This window comes from Pinus tabuliformis, chromosome 2_2 (genome assembly GCF_031772625.1).
Source record: "Pinus tabuliformis cultivar Carrire ecotype Pingquan chromosome 2_2, CPIR1, whole genome shotgun sequence".
NCBI classification, from domain to species: Eukaryota; Viridiplantae; Streptophyta; class Pinopsida; order Pinales; family Pinaceae; genus Pinus; species Pinus tabuliformis.
The window spans coordinates 21,625,476-21,633,532 of NC_142300.1; positions in this window are offsets into that span (position 1 = coordinate 21,625,476).

Consider the following 8,057-nt stretch of genomic DNA (forward strand, 5'->3'; position numbering starts at 1 on the left):
TCTCCTATCACAGACTTAGGCCTAGAGTTTTAACTTGTCTTCTTTTTAGGCAGAATAGAATATAGATCTTCTAGGGCACAAACAAAAAGGAGAATATTGGCCTCTTTTGGAATATTCTTGTCCTACTTACAACCAAAATTTTACTATGGCTTCTAGGGCTAGTGACAGAACAAGCCCTAGAGGATAACTTGAAACAAAACAACTTCTTCAAGGCTACTCTTTCACCCATGCTTTGACTCCATGTTGATTTTTCAATACCTTCTAATTTGATAATTACTTCTAATTATTTATTAATTTAATCCCTATTTTGTTCACATTTATCATTCAATAATTATACAGAAGATTTCAACACTAGAAACAATAATGGCAGTAGAGTCATAAAGAGACACAAATTTTTACCCTTGGAAAGCCCTCTTCTATGGAAAAACTCAGCAACCTTTTCTTAGAGAAATTATCCAATTCAACAAGAGATACAATCTAATATTTTCAGTCAAATAAAGTCAAAGTGACTAGTCAACCAACCCAGGTCAAAGTTAGTAAAACCGAGATATTTTTGGCCTCTTCCACAGCTGGTAAACACAGGTCAACTAGGTCGAATTCAGACCTCCAATTCCTTGCACAAAAATTTGGTCTGTTGAGATAACTTTAGAACTTCGGTCAACCTGACCTCAGAATATTTGGCCAAACTATGCCTTAGGGACTTTGGTCAATACAAATCAAAGCAAGATGCTTCGACTACCATAGAAGGCTTCTTTAGAGAAACTCAACCTCTTTCCTTAACTCCTTCGCATGTATAAACAAAAGATATGTTGATGTTGTTATCTGAATTGGTACCCATGGAGGAAGATGAATGGTGTATATATAGTAGATTAGAGTGCCCCAATGGGCCCGTCCCTTGGGTTGGTCTGACTTAAGCACTTGGAGTTGACTTGACTTTTGGAGGCAATTTGGAAATTCAAATTTGACTTTTCCCTCTTTAATTTGGAGTCGACATAAAAATCAACTTTATGTTTTCTTCTCTTTTTTATTTTGAGGGTTCATACAATAACCGAATACGGACTGTAGTTACAAGAATTCAACACTCCCTCTCAGCTAGGGAGGTATTCACTTTGACTTTTTTCAAACGATCTCTTCTTGAAAAAATTCTCTATACCAAGAAAAGTTTCAATGAGATCTATCTATGTTGATGAATAGATCCACCTCATGTTCTATACCAAAACCACGTGGAAATCATCCTACATCAGCGTCATGCAAAGGAATCTAGTCACCCACTAGACACATCCCCTTTTTAATTGGATCAAGTCACCCATTGGCCAAAGGCCTTTTGGGGTCCCATTGGCCAAATACCTTTTGGCTTTTTGGGTTCAAGACTAGTCCTGGATCACCAATTATCTAAGTCATCACCTGGAACCTAGTCAGAAACTATGACCTATGGTGAAACCCTAGGCCCATTTACCATTCCCACATGTCGCCACATGTTATTGAATAGAAAATCACTTGTCTGATGCTATAGGAACTCACTCAACCCACTAGCCAAATTACCATTGGAAATATGGTCAAGTAACCCCTGTTCATGGGAACACTCTAGGCCTTGATGATATCAAGGCATGTTACCCACCAAAAGTGGGTGAACCCAAAAGAGAATTTATCTCCTAGATATCGCTTTAGCCGGAAACCAACAGCCACTGATATAGCCGATATATTATGTCATTTGATCTCTACTCCCTGAATCAGTCATATGTCCACTCACCCATCTATCAAGAGCATATTTTTTATGGTGGGATTACAACCCGAGAGGTATGTTTTTCATTGTGCAATCAGGTTCTTATGCTTGTTTTTCATTGGGCATTTTCAACATGGATTATTGGGTGACTTGGAAGAAGGAAGGGTTTTGAATGAGTTTTTCTTCCCTCACCGTAAAGGGGGGGTTAATCCTCAACCCTAGATTCATGGGATCTCCCTTATTGGTCGATGGCTTTAGAAAGAGCTCTACTTGGGAAACCCTAATTTTAGTAGCATGGTCCCATTTTTCCCGTTTCACATTTTTCACTCCCCTCTGCACATTACAAGCCCTATTTCATCATCTTTCCTCTCCGGGTCCACATGACCACTAGGTCCACAAGGCATTAGTAGACCCCCTCTCCTTGTCCACATGTCTAGGTCGGGTCCGGAAACGTTTCCCCAAAGTTTGGTGCAGCGAAAAGAAAGTTAAAATCATATCATGGCCACAAGCAAGAAACAAAAGAAAAGAATATTATAAAATGCAAAATATGGTCGGGACATTAAATAGCACGTGAGAAAAATCCAAACATGAGCTCTACCCCCTATCATTATGGCTATCACCATGGTTTCTCGAGGGCCCCCACATCATGAAGGAACACATGCACGTTCTAACCACTGTTGAGCGATGAATTGCCCCACCTTAAGTGGGTAATAATTGCTTACATCATACACTGCATGCTCTCATTTCTTGCAGCCCTGAGTAGTAATATAAAGAAAAAATAAAAATGAAAAAGGCAAATGAAGAAGAGTGGAAAAACAAAGGCTAGGGTAACTCATGTATCCATGATTGCTCCCTCCTACATCTTTATGCCCAATATGTGGGCATTCCTCATCATTTCCACCCTTGTACCCATGGCATATGGCCTTGAAACCCCTGTGTCCCCGTCCATCTCATCATTATTCACACGACCCCTATCAATTGAAGGATGTATCTTAGACCTATCTTTCCCCTTAAGGATTGAGAACACCTAACAGGGTCGTTTATTAACCACTCCTACCAAGGGAGTTAACACTACTTCGAGCTCAAAGCCCCAAATTCGGAAGAGAAACCCCATATCAAGCCTCATTATGCCCTTGATAAACAAGCTTGTTTCACTTAGATGCACTAATGAATTATTGTACTTGAAGGTGAGGAGGCGCATTGGACATTATATGTAATTGGCAAGTGGTTTCATCATAGGTTGGGCAACTTAATTGGGGCACAATTCCACCAGAGGATCCTATTAACATGTAGAAAATATGTGATAGGTTAACCCGATAATGCAATATAAATCAAAGTAGAATACTATAGCCTACTTCTACTATCAATTTCCGGAAGGTTAAAGATCGAGTTGAACAATATAACCAGAAGATGAAGAATCAATGGCACAATGCACATGAAAATACTTTGGGGAAAATCTCAGATAAAAACCCCACACTATTATATTATCATACATGGTGGAAATACATAGGAATTATACAAATCCTTAGCTCTCACAGCTAGCCAGCTCTCAGTACAATCCTCACAGATGCTCACAGGCAATCTCGGCTTTTCTCAAACCTTTCTATTTTCCCTCCAAGCTCCTATTTCCTTTTGTTGTTCCTTGTGGATGATTAGCCTATTACCAAGTGGAAAACAAGCCTTCAAAACTGCGCAATCCTCAAGGATGAATCCTTGACTGCATGCATGAGTTTTCTCCATGAGAAAACACATGCAACTGATAGTACACTGTCCTTGAACATTAATCTTAACTGGGTCTTTCTCATAATAGACATGCATGAGTTTCTGATGATGGAATCTTCAGTTAACTGGAGTAGCACTAGTTGAGTGCATTATGCATCAACTGACTATTAACTAACTATTAGTTCCTCAAATAGTTTGGAACTAATTTAACTGGACTTAACTCAGTAAACTAAGTTAAATGATTAAAACTCAAATATAACTCAATCTTATCTCCTTAATTTAAGGGATAACTCTTGCATGACTTCAGAAAGACTTCTAACTTGAATTTCTCCAACTAACTAATTTAAAATAAATTAATTAATTATTTCCAAGTAGATGTCAAGATTAAATTTGATTTTAATTCACAATTAAATTCAAGGACAAATTAAATTGGAATATTCTTGTTGCCATATTTCAACATAACACCACAACGGATGCGTTGAGAGTCATGGGACTCCCATCATGTGCAAAGCGTCATTTCACACCATGGGCACCCTCAGCACCTTCAACGGTTTGTTTATTTCCCCACATTATTCATGAGATGATGCACTTGGTCCAGTGTGCCCAACGAGCGTACCATTATGGAGTAGTAGTTGATCCAAGGCCCAGAGGAAGTTTGACTCACCTCAAGACATGGGAGGGCAGGAACCAACATCAAAGCCCTCATTTGGAGCATTATACTGGCTATTCTATCATATAGGCACTTGTGCCCAAAGACCACTTTGGGACCCCACATGATGACTTACATGGAGAATTATAGGCCATCCCCTAATTAGTGATTTATGGAGCCCCTCTCTGATATTGGCACCTAGAGGACTCAACATCACCCTCCAATGTCCCTACATCAACATGACATCATCAACTCGACTAGCATTTCGATGATTTTTGGAGCATCTTGGATGCACTTTGATGTTTGGAGCTGATTTTTTATCTTGTCTTGGAACTATTTCTTTAATATGGATGCATATATTGTATTATTATCTTGTAAGTTATTTTCTTGATGAAATCTTTCTTTGAAATATGTCTAACGTATGTAATTGCTACAACTAGAGTAAATGCTCTTGTACCCTAATTTTGTCGAAGAATTTTTTAGAAGCTATTTGGTTGGCTCTTGTATATGTTACTCATGGTATAACATGCAATGAATGTCCCTGGTGATGAAATGTTTTTTTTCTTCATGAAACTCCATATCCTAATAGTAAGTAATTGTTGAAGTTTGATAGCTAGGGCATCAACTTTTAACCTCCTTGAAGACGAATTTGGCCAATCTAAAGTATCTAGGACTCCATTAACCCAAGGGAGAAGGCACTAGCCAAGCCATTTGGTGATCACACTCTCTTTTCTCCATAAATTATCCTCCTAAAATTTTGGTCCCCTTTCTTTGGATGGTTAGGCTAAGGCATAGAGCGAAATTCATTAGAAAGGGAATTGGTGGATTCTGAGAGCATAGTCCTCAAGCTTAGGGTCTTATCCACAAGACCTCAAAGTTTGGGAATCATCTCTCGAGTTTTCATCCATAAAAACACTTACCCTAGGTATCCCATAGAAGGGAAACCCTAGTTTGTATTCCTTTGACTTGGGAACTTCTTTGAGGGTTGTATAAGCTTAGCATTCGTTGGAATAAATCATAAGAAGCCCTTTCCTCTTGTCACCTTGATCTCAGGAGTACCTTTAGCCACGTAATTTATAAAACCCTAGGTCTTGTGTGAGTTTCTTCTAAGTATCCTAAAGGGAGCAAAAGTCTTTTTGAATTGTTATACTATCATATAGATCATACCTTGAGATATCATACCTTGAGAGATCATATCTCATCAACTAGTACCATTAACCCTAGAATATCTATCCAGGGTGATCATTTATCTTATTGAGACTCCTCCCATCGATGAAAGTTCGTAAAGAGCAGGGGACACTAATTGTGGTGACAGTAGGCCATTGTCCCATTGACATCGCCTAGTCTAGCTCTTTGTCCAATAGGTTTACCTTCCTTAGGGCCTGCTAGATTGTGCGGTAACATTTTTGGCGTCGTCATCATGGAGGAAGATGGTATGCCTCCTTGGTCAAATATTTGAAGAAGGTTCTTTCAAATGACAATATAAATCCTCTTCTAGCAACGCCATTAGAATAACATAGCCCTTTGCTCTTCATTGAACCTTAAATTCAATGCTCTTAGGGTGAAGCAAGCATCTCTCAAGGCATTTTGAATTCACCATGGTGACCCATGCATAAGTTGACATGAGTACCTTAGCAAAATGGTTATGCTTCATGAGGCATTCCCTTCTTTGGACATTACTATCATTCATGGGTATCCAAATAGGCCTAACCGGGGTAAGATATTAAGGGCACCCAATTATGATGGTAATCCAACCTCTGTCGTTAATCACATCAAAGGTTTTCCCAATATATCCTATAAGTTGGCATGTTTCATCAAGATTCTCTTATTCATATTTTCATAACATCCCTTCAATGATATGACTCATGGTTATGTAATAATTGTGAACTTAAGAGCATTCCATCTCTTGAAGTACTCATTGATAAATTTCCATACCATGAGGTTCTTGATTTCCAACCTTTTGAAGATCCCCCTCAAAGTGAGGAACAACACAATGAAGATAGCATTACTAAGATTGATCAAGAAAAGTACTATGAGCAAGAAAAAAATTCAGCCCAGGACGAAGAGGTTCTAGATCCTGAAAGCCTCCAAGTGCTACAAGGAGAGTGGATGAATATAAGGAATGTTGCAAGCATCTAATAGAGAAGTGTTTGAACAAGGATTTCCTATTTAATCTATGTAATGGGCAAGGAGGGAAGCTCTATGAGATGCGACAAGAATATGAAGATAACCCTACAAACGCCCTTCTCCTAGAGATCATTTACCAGTACAATGTAGTTGAGATCTTGAGTAATGTTATGCAATAAAGGAATTGCAATCCGCAACAAAGCCACCTGTCGTATCATCCCACGCCCGAAGAAATCATAGAATTGGATGTATCAAGGGAAGATTGGGATGATCCCGAGGAAGCCACAGATATAGAATATTATTAAGAAGATGAGGGATAAATGGAAGAATTTGGACCACATATTAGGGAATTGACTATGATAGCAAAGAGGAGGAAAGTTCCATTAAGCCCTTGGTCTGTGATGAGGAGCCTGATGAAGTTGACCTTTTGGCATAGGGTGTGGTGTTGGATAATGTATTCCATGAATATATTGAGAGTATGGACACCATTGGTTCCTAAAAGGTTGAAATTTGTGACTTCATGTGCATAAATTAAGGGAAATGGAACATGAGTGGTCGTCATTTCGATAAAGATCCTATCTAAGACACCGATGAAGAAGGGGAATTTGTGGAAAGCGAAATTGAGGCTAGCCCTGTTTCTGTCAAGGACCTTATTCCTAATGATACACCTATTGAACCCTTTGAAGAGAAAGATGATTCCATCGTTCCCCTAAGAATTGACACTGAAGACTACTTGCATGTTGTAGAAGGGAAGGAAATGGGAGATTATTAGCTACCGCTTTAATGAAGACCCCATTTATGATGCTAATAATGAACTGATAAGGATTTTGACTTATCTTGTATTCCATGTCATCAAGAAATGTTGATCACTTTTTAGCAATCCTTGGGCCTTAATATTAAAAATGATGAGTACACGTTGGTCGCTCCTTTTCAATATGATCCTTGCAATAGACAACCTAATTGGTGTAATTCCCCTTGTCAACCTTATTTTTCCTCCTATCTTCCCAGTAGGAGCATGAGGATATCAGAGGGAGTTCCATAAATAAAGGAACCTTTGTTAAAAACTTATGGGTCTTGATCATCGATTTCTCCATATCCCTGATTGAGGGAAAGACCCTATGGTATGGGCTTGTTTCATGTTTCCCTTCTTTGTCCATTGTCCCTTTATAGCAATCATGGTCGCCTTATTTTCCCACCTCCCACCCTTGTGACCTAGCATATGGGTGTCATAATCATCATGTTTGCTTTCAAATATGTATCATAATTGATCATAAGGATAGGAAATATGATCTTTGATCTAATGATATGTTTGTTATATTGGCTATATGACTATACCTAGCAATTACATAATGCACCATGCATGTTAGAGTGTGATGTGTTACATATTGATTTGCATAATTATTGTCGTCATATCATGTTCCCATGCTAGAATAAATGCAAGATTAGTCTTGCATCATAGAATAGAATTTGTTTTCTGTATGGTTTTAATATTTGATGAAAACATGGGTGATAAAAGTACATCCGGGACACATGCTTCCAACAATGTTTGTGATGTGCAGGGTACAAGTCTGCGGTCCTTGAGGATTGTTGGTGTTCTCATGGCTTCTTCATTTGAGTATATTGATCATGCACTCTACATAGAGCTCATGTCCCATTTGGAGCTAGAGGTTTCCCACCAAAAATGGGTGACCCCATAGGATAATTTATCTCCTAAATATCTCTTCACCGAGCAGCCCCTAACAACCACCAATGTAGCCCATATATTGTGTCATTTTATCTCCGCTCCTTGAACATTCATATCTCCCCTCACCCATCTATCAAAAGCATATGTTCGAG